Source organism: Squalius cephalus, assembly GCF_949319135.1.
Source record: "Squalius cephalus genome assembly, chromosome: 2".
Taxonomy (NCBI): Eukaryota; Metazoa; Chordata; class Actinopteri; order Cypriniformes; family Leuciscidae; genus Squalius; species Squalius cephalus.
Genome location: NC_137123.1, coordinates 38,483,566 through 38,505,880, shown reverse-complemented (window position 1 = coordinate 38,505,880; position 22,315 = coordinate 38,483,566).

The following is a 22,315-nucleotide window of genomic DNA, read 5'->3' as shown; positions in this document are numbered from 1 at the left end:
CCTTAAGGAAATTAAACAAATATTTCCTTCCTTGATCATTATATTCCCACATTCTATTATTGTCACAGATCACCCTAGCCACCATCCTCTGCACCACACATCCCAGCATCCCTCCTGATCCCCACCTGCACATCATTCCTAATCATTCCTATTCGTAAAGGACTACTTACCTTGATATCGCAAACCTCCATTGTCTCCATCTTCTCGTCTCTCCTGTGTGTCTCCATTCCAGAAGAACTATTCCAATCATCACCTGCCCGCCACTCTCCAAAGTATCATTATTCATATCACTTACCTGCATCCTGTCTCCGCTCTGTGTAGTCAAATATACTCCTGTAATATCTTCACTAATCATCTCTTGAGTTTGCTTCCATAACAGAAGACCGGACCCATTCAGAAAGGCAACAATATGGGCTTCCTGCTCAGTCCCCTAGACCCTGTCAATCTACTTCTGGCCATCTCCCAGGACCACCGCCCCATGGAGACCTACATAGAGGAGTTCCTCCACCTCATCCACCAGGTGTCCTGGAAAGAGGGAGCCCACAAGTCCATCTTTTCGATGGGTCTGGACGATCCACTCTTTAGGCAATTCCCAGCTACTGCCACCATTTCCCCATGGTCACCATTCACCATTCCCCCATGGTCATTTAGCTGCGACCCAAATTTGACCAAAGTCCTTATAATAAATTAAAAATATATATATTATATTTACTTTTAAAAAAACAAGCAAATTTATTTCACGAAAATGTTGACACACAATTTCACTAACACCAGTGAATAAGTATAAGGTAAGGATATTAAATAGCAGTCCCAAACTAGTTTGTTAATACAATAAAGTTAGTAAGTTGGTATGAGCCACCAGAGTCATTAAAAACATAGAAAATAACAAAATAAGTGAAAATAACATGGTATTTTGGAAACTATAGTTACTATTTAAATACACAATACTAATATGAACTGTCAATAAAACATATGGACAATAATCCTGATGAATAGAATGAACATCACACCTGCATCCTTTCCAGATAACACATGATGTATTAGTTACGTAATTTATTGGTACTTTTTAGTAATATGAATTACAAATTGACAACATACGCTGTTGCATGCTTGTGTAATGGTGTGGTGTACTCAGGAACAGGCTGAAGAGTTAACACGGTGTAGGTATTACGGTGACCGGACAAGGAGTGCAGGAGAAGGAAAAACTTAAGTAGTGAACATAACGAGGATAATTACTAAACACAGCTGATGCACATGAACTAATAATGATGGTAACCAAGGAGACGGATGAGTAGCGGGAAACTGAACAAAGTGACAGATGAAAACACTCAAAGTCCATGAACAAAACTAAACTGAACTGAACGTGACGTGACGTGAGGTGACGTGACGTAATGCCCCTCCCGGCAAGGTGCATCCTCGCGCGGTAGAAGATTGTTGAGAGATGGCAGAGGTTTAGGAGGAGGACGAGGCGAAGGGCTGGTGAAAGGAGCAGGCGGACAGACAGATGATGACAACCAGGGAGGAGCTGGAGGTAGCATCCATGGTTGAGAAGACGGGAGGAGTTGCCAGGTGGATGCAACCAAGAGCTCAGCCATGCCAGTAGCCCAAGGCGGAGTCGATGGCAGGAGTAGCCATGATGGTGATGACATCTGGGGAACTACCGATGGCAAAGGAGCCTTGGGAGGTGGAGCCCACGCACAGACAGAAGTCTGAGGAAGTGATGGGACGCCGATGATCTAGGCGGCTGTGACGGAGCCTCCGCGATGACCCCCAGAGATGGAAGTGGGGATCCAGCAGGCTGAGGACGAGCTGGTGTGACCGAGGGCGGAAGTGGAGCCTGAGGGAGGGCGGAGCTTGCCGAAGTCGAAGGGGTGGAGTCCTGGAGAGCAGCGGACTGCCCGCAAGTCCACAGTGGAGGCGTGGCGAAGTCTGATCTAGGGAGCCCGGTGAGGCCCAATGACTGATGGTCAGCGCTGGAGTCGAGGGGGAAAGAGCACAGGCACAGGAGCCAGGTCGACGGGTCGAGGTGGGACAGAGCGCAGCGAGGCTGGAGGCGGAGCCACGGGCTCATCACACCCAGGAGGAATAGGCTCCCAGCAGGTCCACGGTCTAACTACGCCACTGAAAGGAGGATGAGGTGACACAGAGGGACTGATGGGGGGTGATGATTACTGGGTAGCAGGCTTGGCTGAGGACTGAAAATGGAGAGTGGCACAAAAACCAACAAAAAATAGAGCATTCCTGATGGCAGTATGTAGAGGTGGTGGGAGAGGGAGGCTGGGTGAGGATAACAGAACTGATGAAGAAGATTTGGATTCAGATGAGTTCAAGGGACACAGGGAAATAGCCTCTCCACACTCAAATAAACTGTCCAATAGGTCCCGCCAGTGCTCGCTCTCAGTGGTGGGAGGGCGGGCGAGGCTCGCTTCCATCCCCTCGAACTCGATGAGGACTCCCATGGCGATAGGCGTGTTCGACGGCTCACACCCCTGGTCAGACTCTCTGTGGTTATGGTTATTTTAAAACCATTAATTCGAAATACTACCAAATAAAGCAAAAAAAAAAAAAAACTCCACAAAAACTTTACTAAATCCCCCGACTCCGGTCCGGCACATCAATCTTCCCCCGCCTAGCGAGTGCTTGAAGTGCGTCAGAAACAGAGGCCCTGTCCCAAATAGCACACTTCCTGTGCACTTTCGGTCTTGTGGACTTACAATGGCTGCCGCGTGCGTGTGTCCGTTAAGTCTGTGAGACCGCAGGGTGTCCCATTTGTCATTTTTAGATCTCAGAAGGGTGCTCGTGAGCACCCCTATGTGGTCGATTTGCGCCCTTGATGCGCACTGATGCGGGCTCCGCAGCAGACTTCTTCCCGACAGTCAAAGCGGCATTACATCACGAAAGTGCGGACTCAGAGGAAGACTGCCAGTGCTTAGGATGCGCACGATCAGTTGTTGGTAATTTGTTGTGTAGCGTCGCCCTCGCCGCATCCAATGTAGACAGCATTGCTTTTGTTTGAGGGCGCTTAGCACACAGGCTCCCCTGTAGAAACGGGCGTGACGGCTCGCGCCAGGTCTAGACACGGTGAGAGTTACCTGATTGTAACGGATGGCCGAATTTACATGACACATTATAAATTAGCAATATAGTCTGCGATAGATACAGTGGCAAAAAGAAGAGAAGTGGATAAAAGGGGATAAAGACAGAGGTAAATTGATGTAATGAATGAACAGTTTATCTAATTGCATAGTAGTAAGATACTATAATTTAATGGCATATATTTTTACCTTAAACTTTATGCTAACAGTTGTTCTGAGTTCTCCAGAGGCCCCATACAGTGTGATTTTGTAACAATCATGTCAGTTTTTAGATGCATTTTTTTATCACTTTTTTTAATTAATGTTTTACTCTACAGTTGTGCAGTTTTGGGGGGGGATATATGGCATTTTTAAAATTTATTTGCCAAAATTAGTAATAATATTTATATAAAGGTTTATTAAAAATAGCAAAGTTTTATGTAAAAATCACATTAAATCTGACTTGAATGCTAGATGTAATGCTCTTGCTATTTGTGTTTAGGCTGTAATGTGTGTGTGTTGTTGTAAAGTTTTTCTTCGTCGAAGCAAGAGATCAGGAGACGTTGGGGATCACGTTCAAACAAAGTTATTCTTTATTGAGGACTTCGCTGTACGCGGCTGCAGTTCTTCCCAAATCATTCTGGCTAACATTCTTTACATGGTTTCTTTATAGGCCTTTCAGTGGGCTGTCCTTAAAGGTGCTGAACTTACACACAGACTTAGGGCTGACCACTACATCTAATCATCTAAAGACAATAGAGGCAATTGCCCCCAACTGACTTCCCCAAATGGTATAAACACAAATGGTCCCGAGAACTAAGACTATGTAACAGTCACACACAGTTCAGCTCTTAGTTGGAAGATCAAAGATGGTATAAAACCCCTGACTATTACAATGTTTAGACAGCTGACTTAAAGCTGACTTCTGATCAGTAAATTGATGCCATCATGTTCACCTTGAATGCCCAATACAGTGTAATTCACCTTAGTTTTTCATGTGATGTTATGTAAGGAAGTAAGATCAGCAGATCTTAAACATATTCTTAAATTTTAACCCTTCAGTGTGTATATATATATATATATATATATATATATATATATATACACTCACCTAAAGGATTATTAGGAACACCTGTTCAATTTCTCATTAATGCAATTATCTAATCAACCAATCACATGGCAGTTGCTTCAATGCATTTAGGGGTGTGGTCCTGGTCAAGACAATCTCCTGAACTCCAACCTGAATGTCAGAATGGGAAAGAAAGGTGATTTAAGCAATTTTGAGCGTGGCATGGTTGTTGGTGCCAGATGGGCCGGTCTGAGTATTTCACAATCTGCTCAGTTACTGGGATTTTCACGCACAACCATTTCTAGGGTTTACAGAGAATGGTGTGAAAAGGGAAAAACATCCAGTACATACCACTCATCTCCACTACAAATAGGAAAAAGAGGCTACAATTTGCATGAGCTCACCAAAATTGGACAGTTGAAGATTGAAAAAATGTTGCCTGGTCTGATGAGTCTCGATTTCTGTTGAGACATTCAGATGGTAGAGTCAGAATTTGGCGTAAACAGAATGAGAACATGGATCCATCATGCCTTGTTACCACTGTGCAGGCTGGTGGTGGTGGTGTAATGGTGTGGGGGATGTTTTCTTGGCACACTTTAGGCGCCTTAGTGCCAATTGGGCATTGTTTAAATGCCACGGCCTACCTGAGCATTGTTTCTGACCATGTCCATCCCTTTATGACCACCATGTACCCATCCTCTGATGGCTACTTCCAGCAGGATAATGCACCATGTCACAAAGCTCGAATCATTTCAAATTGGTTTCTTGAACATGACAATGAGTTCACTGTACTAAAATGGCCCCCACAGTCACCAGATCTCAACCCAATAGAGCATCTTTGGGATGTGGTGGAACGGGAGCTTCGTGCCCTGGATGTGCATCCCACAAATCTCCATCAACTGCAAGATGCTATCCTATCAATATGGGCCAACATTTCTAAAGAATGCTTTCAGCACCTTGTTGAATCAATGCCACGTAGAATTAAGGCAGTTCTGAAGGTGAAAGGGGGTCAAAGACAGTATTAGTATGGTGTTCCTAATAATCCTTTAGGTGAGTGTATATATCAGTGGCGCTTTTTGTGTGTGTGTGTTTGGGGGGGGGGGGGGGGGGGGTTAGGGGGGTAAACCCTCTGATTATCTTCATTTGGGATGACACTAGTTATCTTTGGGCCCCAGACAATAACATTTAATTTTGTAACAGAATAATAGTTTTTTTTTTTTTTACAAATGTAATTTTACACTGTTTACTAATGTTTTTACTCAACACTTGTGCAGTTTTTGGAAGATTTATGATATATTTAAAAAAATAAAATGAATGAATGAATAAATAAATATTTATTTAAATAGGCTTTTTACAAAAAACAGCATTTTATCTAAAATTCACTTTATAAAAGACCCATATTTCTAACTTTCAATCATGGGGATAACATGGATAATTTTACATGGTTTAGTGTAAAATTTTTGCCCATATTTTGTAAAATGTAGTTTTAAAAGTAAAAAATGATCATTTTAGCCACTAGATGGCTATAGAGCTCCACTATATGCTATTTGCTATTTGACTAACTGAAAGATATCTTTTCACAAGTTATACCAGTTGGATTCATATCTAAATATTATGAAATCACAATTCTAACAATAAAAATGTTTTTTTGTACTGAAATTGTTTTTTTCAATAATGTTACATTATGATTAGAATCAAACCTGAAAAAGATAAAAGTTGAATTTTTAGAGTTTATCATTTATTTCAATCTTCTTTTTTTTCATATAATTGTACAAATGTGATCTACACTTCAGTTATTAACTGTAACAGACCAGATATGTACAGTTATATTATATATTGAGTACAAATACATGACATGAACATCAAAATGCAATGAACTGAACAGCATAACAAATGAGCAAATAAAGCAGTAACTTTTGTCTCTTTCTCTCTCTGTGTATGTGTGTGTTGTAACGTTACAAAAAGCATGTTGATTACTTGAACATAAATTTTGCTCTCCTTTCTTTCTGGCCAGCAAATTTGTCATCTCAGTGACAAGTCTCATTTCCATGGACAGCAATGCCAGTGCATTTAGCCTCTCCTGGGTCATGGTGTTTCTGAGAAAAGTTTTTATTCTTTTCAAGGTTGAGAAGCACCTCTCAGCTTCAGCCATGGTCATGGGTGTGGTAATGAGAACTTTTAAGAGAGTCACAGTTTCGGAAAAGACTTCTTCAAGATTATTCTCCATAAACAGCTGGAATAGGTCCACAGCACCACGGCAGGCTTTAAACTCTTCCTTGCTGTAGATGAGACTGAGCTCTGTCTTCAGCTTGCTTCCACTGAGCATTGGGTACGCTTTCATGGTGCTGCTCAATGCATCTTCAGGAAAGGTATCCTTGTATTCATCAAACCTGTCCCCCTGCAACAAGGTGGCACAGACAAGGTGGTCTGTGAAGGAGAAACGCTCCCTAGTGTGTCCCAGGATGGTGTCACAGATCTATAGAGATAAAAATATATATGTAAATGTAAGGCCTGGAGTAGGACACTAATTGTCACAGTTGCAATAACTTCCAGAAGAAAAATAGAACCATTTGAGTTTTTGTCCCATACAAGACAGTAGTTTTTGGTGTGTAGTTTTTGGTGGCTTCATATTTCATTTGATCATTTATTAATATGTTGCCAATTTATTATTTTTGGGATGCTGTTGTATAATATTAAAATTAAGATTTTTTTAAGGATTTATATACCAAACAAAAATGTTTTCTTGAGTCTGTAGAATATGATATGAGGGCAGGACATCTCTGCAGCACAACAATAATGTAAAAAGGTATTTTGACTGATTTCTATAACAAACTCACCTCTGCTGCAATCCTTTCACGGTCTTCTGGACTGAGCACCCGGCGCCTCTTTGTTGGCCGAGAACCACTGCTTTGCTCACCAATGGAATGGAGAGAGTTACTGCAAAGGACAAAGATAATTTATTATAATACTGACAAAAGAGAAAGAGAGTTAATAATGAAAGAGAAAGCAAATAATTATCATATTACAGGAATACAGTTACCTGATCTTTTGTATTTCCTGTTGGAACTGTTGGATGCTCACTTTGATATGGACCGAATCAATGTTCTTCTTCTGGAGCTTGGCATAGAGGAAGTCTACATGCATTGAAAAAATATTTTCATTCATCCAATTAAAAACATTTAGGGTAATGGTTCACATCTATATTTTATAACTTGAACCAATGAAAAATAAATAACTTACTCTAACCAATATTTTCTATGTCTATGAAAACTATTTTATAAAACTTGGTACAAAGTACATTTTTCATGTTGAAGAAAGTCAATTAATTTAAATTCAATTTTTGATCTAAACAAAAATATATAGATTTAATCAAAACAAAACTTCTCATTTAAGAAATATGTATTAGAAATTATTTGTTTTCTCCAATCAAATATATATAGATTTAATTAAACAATTATGTATCATTTTTAAAAATAAAAGTTTATAGAAATTATTAATTTTAAACAAACAAAAATATATGGATTTAATAAAACATGTTTCCCATCAGGGAACATTGCTTAATATTTGATCTGATCCAAAATCTAATAAATAAAAAAAGACAAATAATTTACATTGCATAAAGATTTATTGACTTATTTCCACAAATCCAAAATGTATGTGCTCAAGTGTCATATTTTGACTTCAAGGGCTTGCAAACATTGAGAAAACAACAGTCTTATCAGCCTTAACTGAGAACAATGCAGTGAATTAGGGAGATGCAACAATTTCTCAGTTCACTATCTCTATCACTATCTAAAAAACAACAACACATTGTTGAAAAGTTTCGATTTCAACTAAACTTAACGCAATTTTATCTGAACTGGACTGCTTCAAGACATGACAGGTACTACTACTGAAATACTGAACCTATTACTTTAACTATAGCCAGTCACTTAAACAAAACATTCTTTACGGGTATAAACTGGAATGTGTGGGAACCCTGAATTAGTCCTTTAATAACTAGAACTATTTAGAACTAGTCCTTTAAGCTCTATTGTAGAGCTGGCCATAGAGACTCTTTACTTTGTTCGTCATGCTTTTTGGGTCCAGGTCCATGATGACTTTCTGGATATATTCAAATGTCAGTTTCAATGTCTTGGGATATTCCAGGTTGAAGGCATAAAGGAGGCCCAGGAGAATGGCAACAGCATTTGTGACAGAGGGCAAGCCGCTCAGAACCTCTTGGCCCTCTAGAATGATTCCAATGTTTGTGGGTATACCTTGTGCATCTCTGATGACAAAGATTGCCATGGTTTCTTGCTGAAGAATTTGTTCAGCCTCTTCCTTTCCTGACACCTGGAAAAGAATTTAGGAAGAAAAAAAGAAGAAAAAAAACATACAGGTTGGGTTTCCCCCCAGACTAAAGGTTAACAGAGCCCAAACTATTAGACTACATTCAGATGCTATTTTTTTTATTTAGATAACAAATAACTCAAAACAAATTGAATGCAAACACAAAATGCACAAAATTTTATAATTAGCATCTACTTCTAACTAATTATAAAATTAAGTTTTTACTCAAATTCGTTTTTGAAATATAAATAACAGTTGCATAAACTTACCAGCGCATGGGACTCTGATTTTAGTGGAAAGGTATTTGAAATTTGCCTACAGACTGTTTTCATACATATATCTGAACATAGTCTGATGGCTAATTTTGAAGTTGACAGCCTTAGCTAGAATTTTCGCATCGCTAAATTAATCTTGCCTTACCAGGAAATCCTTGATGAGGTCCTCCACTGCTTCTCCCATGTAGAGAATGAGACTTTTTATAGCAGTCTCTCTCTTAACCGCAATGTCAGTATCCTGCATCAAGATAGTAAAAAATCTAAAATGAAACTGGTTAAGTCAATCCATGCATTTACTGTGAGTCTGTGAAGGTTTGTTAAAGGTGCTCTAAGTCAGTGGTTCCCAACCTTTTTCCTTGGGGCCCCCCCATGTACATATTTAACAATCCGTGACCCCTAATATATATATATATATATATATTAGGGGTGTAACGGTTCACAAAATTCACGGTTCGGTTCAATACGATACACTTATGTCATGGTTTGGTTTGGTACGTTTCGGTACGCTTTTGATACAGCAAAAAGAAAGAAATGCCAGAGAAATTTCCTTGATTTCATTTTTTTTATTCTTTTTTATATTAAAACTAACATCATAAAGTATGATATTTTTTTACTTTGAGCAATTCTAGAGCTATAATTCACTCTTCTTAGGAGCATATAAAACAAAACAGCTCCTTGGAAATAATGAATGTAATGTTGTAGTAGTTATAAACAAAGGTTTATTTTATTTCAGATTAACATTTGAGGGCAGCAATTGTATTCATAATGTAAAAATAAAACCGACGTAATGTTACTTGAAGGCATTATAGCCTACTATTCCTGCCAAACTTCCATGGTTGCAGTTAGTGTTACTACAGTAAATCCATGGTGAATGTTGCTGATCTGTGGACACTGGATAGTTCATTCATGGGACAATGTTTGTTCCTGGTTTCTACGTCAGCACTGTTTGATCCGTTAATAACGGAGAAATGTGAATGTTTCTCACTAGATCTAGCAGCGATGTTATTACTTCTGTGGCGAATTCAAATGCTTTCTTTACTGGATCTCTTATTAGCGCTGTGTAGTAACAGTGTCGCATGATCACGATCGGCTCGCGCTGCACTGGTCCAAACTGATAAACGGTCCTTCAACCACACAATAACGAGCAGTTTCGTTCCGCTTGCATTACGTTTGTCATTTGATGTTGGGCACTGTTGTGGTCACGCCGGCGTCTCTTACATTATGAGCGCGCTTGCCACGCGCAACGTGCCTACATTTGAAATAACGAAATTGTAATTGAAATCGGCATTGTAAGCATATGATTTTTTTTAAAACTTTGAAAAAATATTTTTATCAAATTATTAGGGGAACATTTTATGCATCTTTATTCACCTCAAAGCATATCCGCTCCCGTTGTGTGTGTGTTTCTGTGTGTGTTGTATCAACCATTGGACAGACTGAATATAGGTCTATTTGACCTGTGCAGTGTGTTTGTGTGTGTGTTTCTGTGTGTGTGTGTTTATGTGTGTTGTATCAACCATTGGACAGACTGAATATAGGTCTATTTGACCTGTGCAGTGTGTTTGTGTGTGTTTTTTTGTGTGTGTGTGTGTTTCTGTGTGTGTGTGTGTTGTATCAACCATTGGACAGACTGAATATAGGTCTATTTGACCTGTGCAGTGTGTTTGTGTGGGTGTTTTTGTGTGTGTGTGTGTGTGTGTGTGTGTGTGTGTGTGTGTGTTGTATCAACCATTGGACAGACTGAATATAGGTCTATTTGACCTGTGTGCAGTGTGTTTGTGTGTGTGTTTTTGTGTGTGTGTGTTTATGTGTGTTGTATCAACCATTGGACAGACTGAATATAGGTCTATTTGACCTGTGCAGTGTGTTTGTGTGTGTTTTTGTGTGTGTGTGTGTGTGTGTGTGTGTTTCTGTGTGTGTGTGTGTTGTATCAACCATTGGACAGACTGAATATAGGTCTATTTGACCTGTGCAGTGTGTTTGTGTGGGTGTTTTTGTGTGTGTGTTTGTGTGTGTGTTGTATCAACCATTGGACAGACTGAATATAGGTCTATTTGACCTGTGCAGTGTGTGTGTTTGTGTGTGTGTGTGTGTGTGTGTGTGTGTGTGTGTGTGTGTGTTGTATCAACCATTGGACAGACTGAATATAGGTCTATTTGACCTGTGTGCAGTGTGTTTGTGTGTGTGTTTTTGTGTGTGTATGTCTGTGTGTGTTTCTGTGTGTGTGTGTGTGTGTTTCTGTGTGTAAAATTAGGTAGAAAGTTAGGTAGCAGCGGAAAGTAAGGTAGAATAGTTAGCCTATGTGTATTAGCATGTAGATACAATGGGTTATCCAACCGGTCACTATTGTTGCCACTGACATGTTTGTGAGTTCTATGACCACATTAAAAAAAGTTGAGTAATTGCAAATGCATACAGGTGCTGGTCATAAAATTAGAATATCATCAAAAAGTTGATTTATTTCAATAAATTAACTTAACAGGTGAAACTAATATATTAAATTAGACTCATTACATGCAAAGTGAGATATTTCAAGCCTTTATTTGTTGTAATTTTGATAATTATGGCTTACAGCTTATGAAACCCACGAAATCAAAATCCCAGAAAATTAGAATATTACATGAAATCACACAGTAATTACACAGTGATACCATGGTCATTGAACCAGGTTTTGGTTCTTTTGGCAGTGTGGGCAGGTGCAAATCCTGCTGGAAAATGAAGTCAGCATCTCCATAAAGCTTGTCTGCTGAAGGAAGCATGACGTGCTCTGGAAATGTCCTGGTAGACGGCTGCGTTGAGTGGACAGCACAGTGGACCAACACCAGCCGATGACATGGCTCCCCAAACCAACACAGACTGTGGAAACTTCACACTGGACTTCAAGCATCTTGGATTGTGTGCCTCTCCATTCTTCCTCCAGACTCTGGGACCTTGGTTTCCAAATGAGATGCAAAATTTGCTCTCATCAGAAAAGAGGACTTTGGTCCACTGTGCTTTATTAAATCCAGAGTCAACGCAGCCGTCTACCAGGACGTTTTAGAGCACTTCATGCTTCCTTCATTTTCCAGCAGGATTGCACCTGCCCACACTGCCAAAATAACCAAAACCTGGTTCAATGACCATGGTATCACTATGTAATTACTGTGTGATTTCATGTAATATTCTAATTTTCTGGGATCTGATTTTGTGGGTTTCATAAGCTGTAAGCCATAATCATCAAAATTTTAACAAATAAAGGCTTGAAATATCTCACTTTGCATGTAATGAGTCTATATAATATATTAGTTTCACCTGTTAAGTTGAATTCTTGAAATAAATCAACTTTTTGATGATATTCTAATTTTATGACCAGCATCTGTATATCAATACTAGACACTTCCATAGTAGGAAAAAATATATACTATGGTAGTCAATGGGGACCGAGATCTGTTTGGTTACAAACATTCTTCCAAATATCTTCCTTTGTGTTCAGCAGAACAAAGAAACTCAGGTTTGGAACAACTTGAGGGTGAGTAAACGATGACAGAATTTTCATTTTTGGGTGAACTATCCCTTTAAGGTTTTATTGAATGCTACCTCTGACTAAGAATGCATTACTATGCACTTTTGGAATTTTAAGAGCAATCCACATATATTGCAATGTTAAGGAATTCATGTTTTTTTCATTCAGATATGTAAATTAACATGTATAAATTGCTATTAGTCAATTAATGGGGAGATAATCGATAATCAAATCGAATCGAAATCGAATCGGACTGGAAAAATGAATCGTTAGATTAATTGATGCATCGAAAAAATAATCGCTAGATTAATCGTTTAAAAAATAATAGTTTATCCCAGCCCTATTGAAAATGTATTGACGACTTGAGATGACATGATGGTGAACAGGAAAGTAAAAAACATATATACCTTTTCTACAATTGGCAGCAGCCTTGTCTTCTCACGAATGGCTCCACCCTTCTTTCTGACCACCTGCATTAATTCACTGCACCTCTCATCGAGCTTCTCCATGAATTTAGCTTCAAGGGGTATTGTGGTGACCCTCAGGAACTCAGCATTCACCTGGGGAACATACGTCATAAATATATAAATATATATATATATATATATATATATATATATATATATATATATATATATATATATATACATACATACACATACATATGCACAAAAAAGTCAAATATTTAAATATTTACTCTTCAAATAAAGATAGATGATGTTTTTCAAGCAAAGCATGTGATTTAGCTTTACATATACACACACATATATATATATATTTATATATTATGAATAATGCTAGTGTACCTCTTGAACTTCTAAGAGTGCCGGCCATCTCTCAATGATGCTGAGCAAAGATATTTTCTTGTCGACAATTTCTTGCCTCCTGAATGCAAACGTCTGAGCCATCTTCTCTCTTATAGTTTTGACATTGTTCCTTTTCTTTACCTCAGACAAGAAGGCTATTCTCTCTTGCTCCATGGACTCTGGGGTCTCGTTAAGAGGTAGAGATGGGTAATGGTTAGACTCAGCTCGCCTGGGTTTCTTTATGTTCTTTGCAGGGTGGGCATCCATCAGGGACTTTCTTTTCATAGTGTTGACGGTCAGCTCGTCAGATGATGAACTGTGCGATTTCAGGTATGTGCGATAGTTATACATCTTCGTCTTGAGTCTCTGTTTCCATCCATAACTGTGGTTGAAGCACCCAGGTTCTTTCAGACAGGGGTGTGTCTGTGTGAGTGTCTCTGCCACTTCGCTCAAGTCTGCATCGCTAGGATAAGATTTGTAAGAAAAGATTTTATCAGCGAGTGTTTCCAGTACGTTTGAAACCATTTTAGAACTTGGAGTGAGTCTAACCAGGCTTCTCTGGTACTCAGCATTTCCAGCCCTACAGTAAGTTGGGATTCTGTTGAATGAGAGAAAGTTGGGATGACAAACACCTTGGGCCACTGCTCCTTTCTGTAGGTATTAGAGGAATGGCTGCTTATGGGTAACAAGTCATCTAAGCTTGCAGAGATACTTGAATCATCTTGGCTGTGAAAATTGTGTCACGTGATAATCAGGAAACATAAACGAGGACTCAATTGCAGGAAAACAAAGGTAAGATTTTAATTAACCAACCAAACAAAATACAAAGTATAAACAAAACTCCCACGTGGGGGAAAAACCAGAACAAATACTAACAAGGCAAAAACACTAGGAACAAGAAACAGGAACTTAGACAAACGAACCAGCACCGGACTGAAAACACAAAGGAGGCTATAAAGGAAACACACACGAGGGTAACGAGACAACAGGTGAGGAAAGTTAATTGCTAAACAGATAACGAGAAGGGAGGAGCTAACAATTAGACAGAAAGCACATGGCAGGAGCCATGGCTCACATGAAACTAGACTAACAAAACACGAGACAGACAGGAAATGTCATAGCTCTGTCACCACACAGAACTAGTAACAAAAGCATAAATGACAGAACCATGACATTACCTCCCCTCAAAGGGGACGCCACCTGGCGTCCCCAACTCAGGGACATCAAACAAAACCAAAAACACACAAGAAAACAAACAGACCAGACAACCACATCAGAAACATTAAAACAGGGAAGGAACCCAAACCAGTCCATAATCGCATAGCGCCAAAAAGTCCTAGAAGGCCAGGGAGGGATGGGAGGGTTAAACCAGGTAGTGCAGGCCTACAGGGCGAAGCAGGCTGTGTAGGCGGCCGGGGTGGAACAGATCGCACAGACGACCCGGGCGACCCTGGTGAAGAAACCCCCTCGGACGGCCCAAGAACAGTCTCTGGATCGGCAGACATAGCATGAACGGTCTCTCTATCAGCAGAAATGACAGGAACAGTCTCTAGATCGGCAGCCGTGACCTGAACAGTCTCTGTATCAGCAAACCTGACATGAACAGTCTCTGGATAATCCGATGTGACATGAACAGTCTCTGGATCATCAGATGTGACGGGAACAGTCTCTGAATCCTCAGACGTGACCTGAACAGTCTCTGGATCATCAGATGTGACGGGAACAGTCTCTGAATCCTCAGACGTGACCTGAACAGTCTCTGGATCATCAGATGTGACGGGAACAGTCTCTGAATCCTCAGACGTGACCTGAACAGTCTCTGGATCATCAGATGTGAAAACAGTCTCTGAATCCTCAGACGTGACCTGAACGATCTCTGGATCATCAGACATGACGGGAACACTCTCTGACTCATCAGACATGACCTGAACAGTCTCTGGATCATCAGACGGGACGGAAGCATTCTCTGATTCATCAGACGTGACCTGAACTCTCTTCTTCCTCCGCTTTCGTGAGCGGGTAGTCTCTACCAGCTGCTCTACAACCCCTGAGGTCTTAGCAGGGAGAGTAAAGCCCTCTGGAACCCTCGAAGTAGGATCATCCAGGGCCATCGGGGTTGGGACCGCCGAAGTCGAAACCTCCAGAACCTCCGGGGTTTTCTTCCTCCTGCGATGATCAGTACGAGACGGTGCAGGCAACCCTGCCTCTGGGAATACAATGGCTGGCCACTCTGGAAGTTTCCTCTCAGGATCCAGAGCATTGATGAAACCCCAGAAGTCAAACTCCTTCAGTACCCCCATCTCCACTGCACTGAGTGGTTTGTCAAGTGCAAAATTAAACAGGTCCTTAAGGGCCGTCTTCCCCAGGCTCAGTCCCTCAGCCGCTGAGCTGAATCTTAGGGCAAAGTCTCGGATATTCATACCCTCTTGATGGAGAGAAACCAACACGTTGAATTTCATAACCCGTTCATATTGAGGACAAGAAATCGAAGGGCCTGGTGACTGGTATGACGTTTTCCGCTGAGTCCTCATTCTTGGCTGGTTCGTTCTGTCACGTGATAATCAGGAAACATAAACGAGGACTCAATTGCAGGAAAACAAAGGTAAGATTTTAATTAACCAACCAAACAAAATACAAAGTATAAACAAAACTCCCACGTGGGGGAAAAACCAGAACAAATACTAACAAGGCAAAAACACTAGGAACAAGAAACAGGAACTTAGACAAACGAACCAGCACCGGACTGAAAACACAAAGGAGGCTATAAAGGAAACACACACGAGGGTAACGAGACAACAGGTGAGGAATGTTAATTGCTAAACAGATAACGAGAAGGGAGGAGCTAACAATTAGACAGAAAGCACATGGCACAGAAATAATCAGGAGCCATGGCTCACATGAAACTAGACTAACAAAACACGAGACAGACAGGAAATGTCATAGCTCTGTCACCACACAGAACTAGTAACAAAAGCATAAGTGACAGAACCATGACAAATTGCCCTTATCCGCAGACATATCAACTGATTCCAAGAATAGAGTCACTGTGGGTTCAACATGAATAACTTTCAAAGTGGCAAGATCCTTCAGTTCTGAGGTTGAAGTTAAGTTAACCCAAGTTCCAAAATCAGCATCGTAGTACTGAAGTCGTATTTCATTAGTTAGACCACAGTCGCTCTTTATTTGCTGGATGACTTCATCAACAGAGGATGGGATGCCATTTGGAAGCTCCAACCTGATGCGATTGTCATCTTCTAAAATCACCAGGAGCCGTGTGGCGCCCGCCATGCTTTGAGATCCTCTGAGTGGGATGAAAAGAGAGAAAGACATTAGAAATGTGTATAACTAATTTTTTTATGGTTGAATGATGAGTGGGTGCTATGAAGTTCATGTTAGAGGCATAAACAATTAATCAGCATTATGAATCAAATCCACTGTGACCTTCATTAATGAATATGTATGTATATATTTGACCCAACTCTTAAAGACATGACTTAATGCAAACCTTAACCCCCTGAGGTTGACGGTATCGCCGGCGATACCAGCTCGCTTTTTTTTTTATCAGTGTAAAAGAAACTCATAAATACTCTGTTGACTTTGATTTTCCATAGGAGTTTAATACATCAATCGATTCTGTTAAATGTGTATTATTTTTGTGTATACTCACAATAAAAACAAAGTGTTGTGCTTTTTGCCAAATAAAGAAAAATAAACACGAAGCGAGTTCTGCCTTCTCTCTGCCAGTAAAGTCCATTCTGAAACGCGTCCGAAAATGAACTGTAGCTCAGCCAATACTCAGTCAAACAGGCATACAGACACACAGGCATGAAGCTTGAATTCTCTTCTTTTAAATGAAGTAATTTATATAAAAAACAAATATTCTCATCTTGTGAAATCTGTATTAAAAGAGAGCGATTCCAGTCGACCTAATTACAGCTGATTCAGATGTAATGTAACTCCGCCCACGGAGAGCGTGCGCTATTCAAACGCAAATGGCTGAGGCAATCCACGCAATCCTGTGAACGCCCCCATCAGCTCGAGAAAACACACAAGTTTATTCAGATCATTACTTGTTTACACCGTCTTGCAGCGCTGTGAGGAATAATAATAATGGAAAATGTCCTTCAGAAGTGCGGGTATATCGAGGAGCGAGCTGAGGAATACAAGTAAGTTTTTTTTTTTTTTCCTTCACGAATTTCTTCACGTGGGTTTCTGTTTATGAATGAATGAACGGCAGAGATGCGCGCTGTTTACCACAGCTGGCAAAGACAGTTTAAATTTAAATCGCGTGTGTGAATGAATGATGATGTTTTAGCAAACTGTATTGCTATACTGAGATGAGTAAAAATCGACTGAAATATGTTGAAATAAAATGTAGGCTATTTGTATAAGCAACGTATTAAACTGCAAATTAACAATATGCCCTAATATTTCATGAAAACAACGTTACAGTCAGGCGAAATATGAAAGTTTATAAAGTTTAAGAAATATACAGTTTTTACTGTAGAATATACTGCCTCGTCAAATAAGCTTTTGTTTAGCCATTTCTATATATAAAATACTATTTTTGTCAAAAATCAAGTCATCAACTAAGATGTTAGCTGTTCCAATGTTGGCTATATTCAAACTAATGAATACATAGATAAAATGTAGGCCTATAATCATTTTTTTACAAAGAAAGAGTACACTTGAAATATTGTTGAAATTGTAATTATTGTTGTAATTGTAACCTTTTTAATAAAATAGCAAAACATATTTACAAGATAGATGTAAGCAAAATCTTAAATGGTCAATATGAGTCTTCTTCTAAATATATCTTTTGTCCTTGCATTGTGGCTCAGTCAGTTTCACACCTGAATGCATGGCTAATTATGCAGAGTGGGTGGGACATTGTATTCTCAGGTGTAAACCACTCCTCGTTCACACCCCCCTCGCATATTGGCTTTCCAAGCAAAACCTGTTTTACATCAATTTAAATCAATGTATGGTTTTATGTGAACGATAAAGCAAGACTATTTTCACATAATTTTGAAGAAAAAACTATAGGCAACGACATCCATTAGTCAAAAGTCTTATTGCCACATATTTAGTATGTGTTTTGTGGCCTTATTTCAAAAACTTTAATTTTTAGTTTTTTCGATAACCACGATAAACATTATTCTCTCAAAAATGAAAACATGTACATACATGTGGCTCACATATTATTGTAGTCCTGTTTGTGCTATATAGAGTGAATTTACACCTTTGCCATTAATATGTTTATAAGCAACTGAAAAAAGCACAAATGTCAGAGCATGTCAGAACACCCCCAGGGCCCAGAAAACCGCTCAGACTCCAGAGGGTTAAACTTGAAAATATCGCTTGAGTGTAATAAGCCGCATTGCCCCAACTGTGTAGTCTACCAGGGGGTAAGGATCGGTCAGTTGAGATGGCTCCAGAACTTCAATCTCCTTTGAAGGTGAGGTTTCAAGTTGATAGGCTCTGAAGTGTTCCATGTACCAAGAACTTAGTTTCCGAACAATGAAGACCAACTCCTTTTTGAGAACCACCATCAGGATGATTTCAGTGAAGGCAGGCATTCCTTCAATTGAGCCATATGGAAGGATCATTCCAAGTCTGTAGTTAAATCCATTATAGGTGACATTTTCAGACAAAGAAACTTCCTTCACATTTGGGTGCTTGTGTTTAACAGCCAGTGCAATATCATCTTTCAGGACATCAATGCTAACTGTTGAACACTTTTTAACTTCCAATAAAGGTTTAGGAAAGTTGAATGAGTAGAGCTGGTGCGCCAAAGATAACTGGTGTCTCTCTGCCAAGGAATACAACAAGTTTTTAAAGCAGCTAGTGTGTTTAAAAAAGCTATGTTTCCCTTCAAATCTTAAAGTCCAGAGTGAAACAAGAGGTCCAAACTGATAAATTAGCTGCGGGTAGTGTTCCAAGAAGTGATGCTTTGGAAGCAAGTTGGAGTCTGGGAAAACCTCCTTAAATCGTACTCTATGTTCAGAGATTTTGAAATTTAAATAAGCTATTGTTTCGTCAGTATGCACAGGTGCGACAACAAGGTCAACAATGTCCTTTAAGTCAGTGAGGAGATTCCAGGCAGGTTCGTCAGCAGGTACTTTCTGTCCCAAGAGGAGTGGCAAAAACCTGATCAAACTCCAATTCTCGTGAGAATTGCCACCAACTGTTTTCCTTTTTGAGTAGGAAAGTGGCACAGGATGGGGGGAATTTGCTTTATCTTTCCACTTGAAGGGAAAAGTTTTTATGGAGTCATTCAAAAACTCCAAGGTAAAGTACTTCTTTGAGGTGAAAACAGAGAGACACAGAGCTATTTCATGAGGAACAATCCCTTCAAATAAATCATGAACTATGTCTGGTGGGAAGCCAGTAGTGACATTAAAATGATCAAGTTTTTCGGACAAAACACAAGTTCTCTTAACGCCAAAAAAATTGGCCAACGATTCCTCCTCAAGTGTTTTAAGATGTCTCGCGTGACCCTCCTCTGTCCTTAAAGAGAATGTTCCACTCCCTACGTCCCTCGTCTGAATTTCTAATTTCGAAGCCATACAAAACCTACAAACATAAGCACTCGAAAAACTCTCCACAAAACCAGCACAACCATGAGCACCTAGGTTATCAGCAACAACACATTGCACTGTCCCCTTTACAGATTTTCCTAACTTGCTCACAAATATACCATGTTTCTCTAAAATAACTATATCATTAATCAAAGGCTCTAAAACTGTGTTAAATCCATACACTTTTACATCATCACTTTTGATCAATGCAGCCAAGTAGATTGATGACAATGAAGAGTGCGAACCAGGTGGCAGATTGCCTAAAATCCAGTATAGAGCACAGATTTTATGCTTTTTGCGTGAGGTGCCAAGGGGATTGCAAACCTCAAAATCATCTATATACAGAATTATTGAAACTGCACACTCGTTTGAGAAAAGGCTGTGTTCTTTAAAGATTGCACCATCCCAGAGACATCTGTAAACCTGCTTCTCACCTGACACTGATTGAAGTTTCTCCTTTAAATTAAATGCATTGCTGATGATAGTCTCACAATTCAAAACCTGCTGCAATGTTTTTAGTACAGAAATGTACTGAAATGACCTTTTGTTCTTTTGATCAATTACATATTCTACTGGTTCCACAACAAAAAACTTACTTCTATAATATTTGTTGCGCCTCCATGCAGTAGATAATGGGCCGTCTTTTCCAATAGCACTTTGAATAGGGTGTGAGGAACAGAGTTCTGTGGCTAACTCTTGGACAAGGGACCCATCTACCTGACAATTATGATTCACTAAAAACTGAGTGATTGTCTTCTGAGTGACCGGAACAGACACAGTACCAATAAGAAATTGCAGTTCCTCAAGAAGTACATTTACAGCTGCACTTGACACTAGGTAAATGTTTTCCAATTTTAGGAGAACTGAGGCTAACTTTAGCTCAACATCTTCTATCAAATCTTTAGGTTCTACAAAAGTTGGTTCTTCAAATAGTAAATCCTCATTCAAATCAATGTCACTGTTAACTGAATCAAAAGCAGAGGGATAGAAGAGTGATCCGTGAACTATGCCAGGTTTGAGATCTCTTACTGTACACACTTTGTGTTTTCTCCATTTGTGAGTGTGGAAACTTCCATATACATTGGTTTGATATGAACAGTCAACATACATACAAGTAACTGATTCATTATTTTTCAAATGTTGGCCAATGTGGTGAAAAAAGTCAGTTTCAGTAGCAAGTTGGTTGCAGTCACAAACGTGGCACTTAAAATGTGAGATGTCTTCTATAGATGAATGCGGAGAAGGGTGGTGTGTACATAGATGCTTCAGAAGAGCATTCCAGGTTTTGCACGAAAATGGGCAGTTTTCATACAGGCAGAGATAAGAGTGGTGCCTTCCATATTGTTGATGATTGAATCTATTATGTTTTAGCAGTTCAGATCTTCTGGTACATGAATAGATGCAATGCTTGCATCTCCACATCCGTATGTTCACCAAAAACCCTCATCCCCCACCAAAAAAAACAAAAATAAAATTTGGATACCTGCACTTCTGGGTTTCTCCCACCACAACAGCAGCTATAAGGTTGAGGCTGATGAGATATCCTGCATAAGAGAGAGAAGGGAATGAGAGAGAGGCCCAGACAGAACGTCTTGGCAATAATCAAAAGTAGAAAGTGCTATAAATTAATTTATCATCTCAACAGATTTGAATCGTCATACATTAATTCATTAACTGTTTTTTAAAGCATCATAACATTGAAATTACATTATAAAAAGAGCTGTGTGCATCATTTTTATTATTTTAAGATGTTCTGATCAAAGCGGACCTATCACATCAGTTTAGCCAGAAATTCCCTCCATCGCTTTGTGTTGCTTGCTTGGAGACACAAATCTGCTGTGGTTTCATTTAGAAATTTTCGGAATGAAAATTCCGGAATAAACGGGGAAAAAATATACTGTGTCTAAATTGGAACTTACAATTTTAAGTTATTTAACTGTTTTATAAAATAAATATGTTTGCAATCATGCTGTTTTTTTGGGAGAAGGCACTCTTGCTCGTGTGATATCGTAATAGGCTATGTTATTTTCAACGTAGAGTCCTGTAGTTCCAGGTCTTTCTAGTAGCTATCAAGTCTGTTAGCGAGCTAGCTGCATAACTATGGACTAGGATTAACCCCAAGGTAGCTAAATTATGTAAAGCAGACAAGGTTTTTTAAGATAATCGAGCAGTAATAATTCCTCCGTAAATAATCTAGCTCTACTGTTTGGTCATCTCTGGTTCTCATTGAAAACCATAGATATCACAAACCTCAAAACAACCTATCACACACTTTTGTTGTTGTTAGCAAAAGATGACAGCTGTTATTGTGCGTTCACACCGCCACCGGAGAGAGCGTCAAAGTGCCCGTAAGTCATTCATTTTCAATGAATTTTCCCGAGATGAGTCCGAGCTGCGTCAATAGCAAAGGAGAAAGACCGCGAAATTTAAAATACGACTGTTATTGTGTCACGAAATGTATTTATAAGAGTTTCTCAGTCGAGAATGTAGTTGTTTGAAGCTCAAATATGTTGTTTATTTATTATAAAAAACACACTAACAACGAGAAATGTTTAATTTCACAATCTATAGCTTCGGTTAAATACTAGTATATGAAACATATAAGTTAAATACATTAATGACTCGTTATAAGTAGATCCTTGATTAGTTTACTGGGTTTCGTTGCTGGAGAACGAC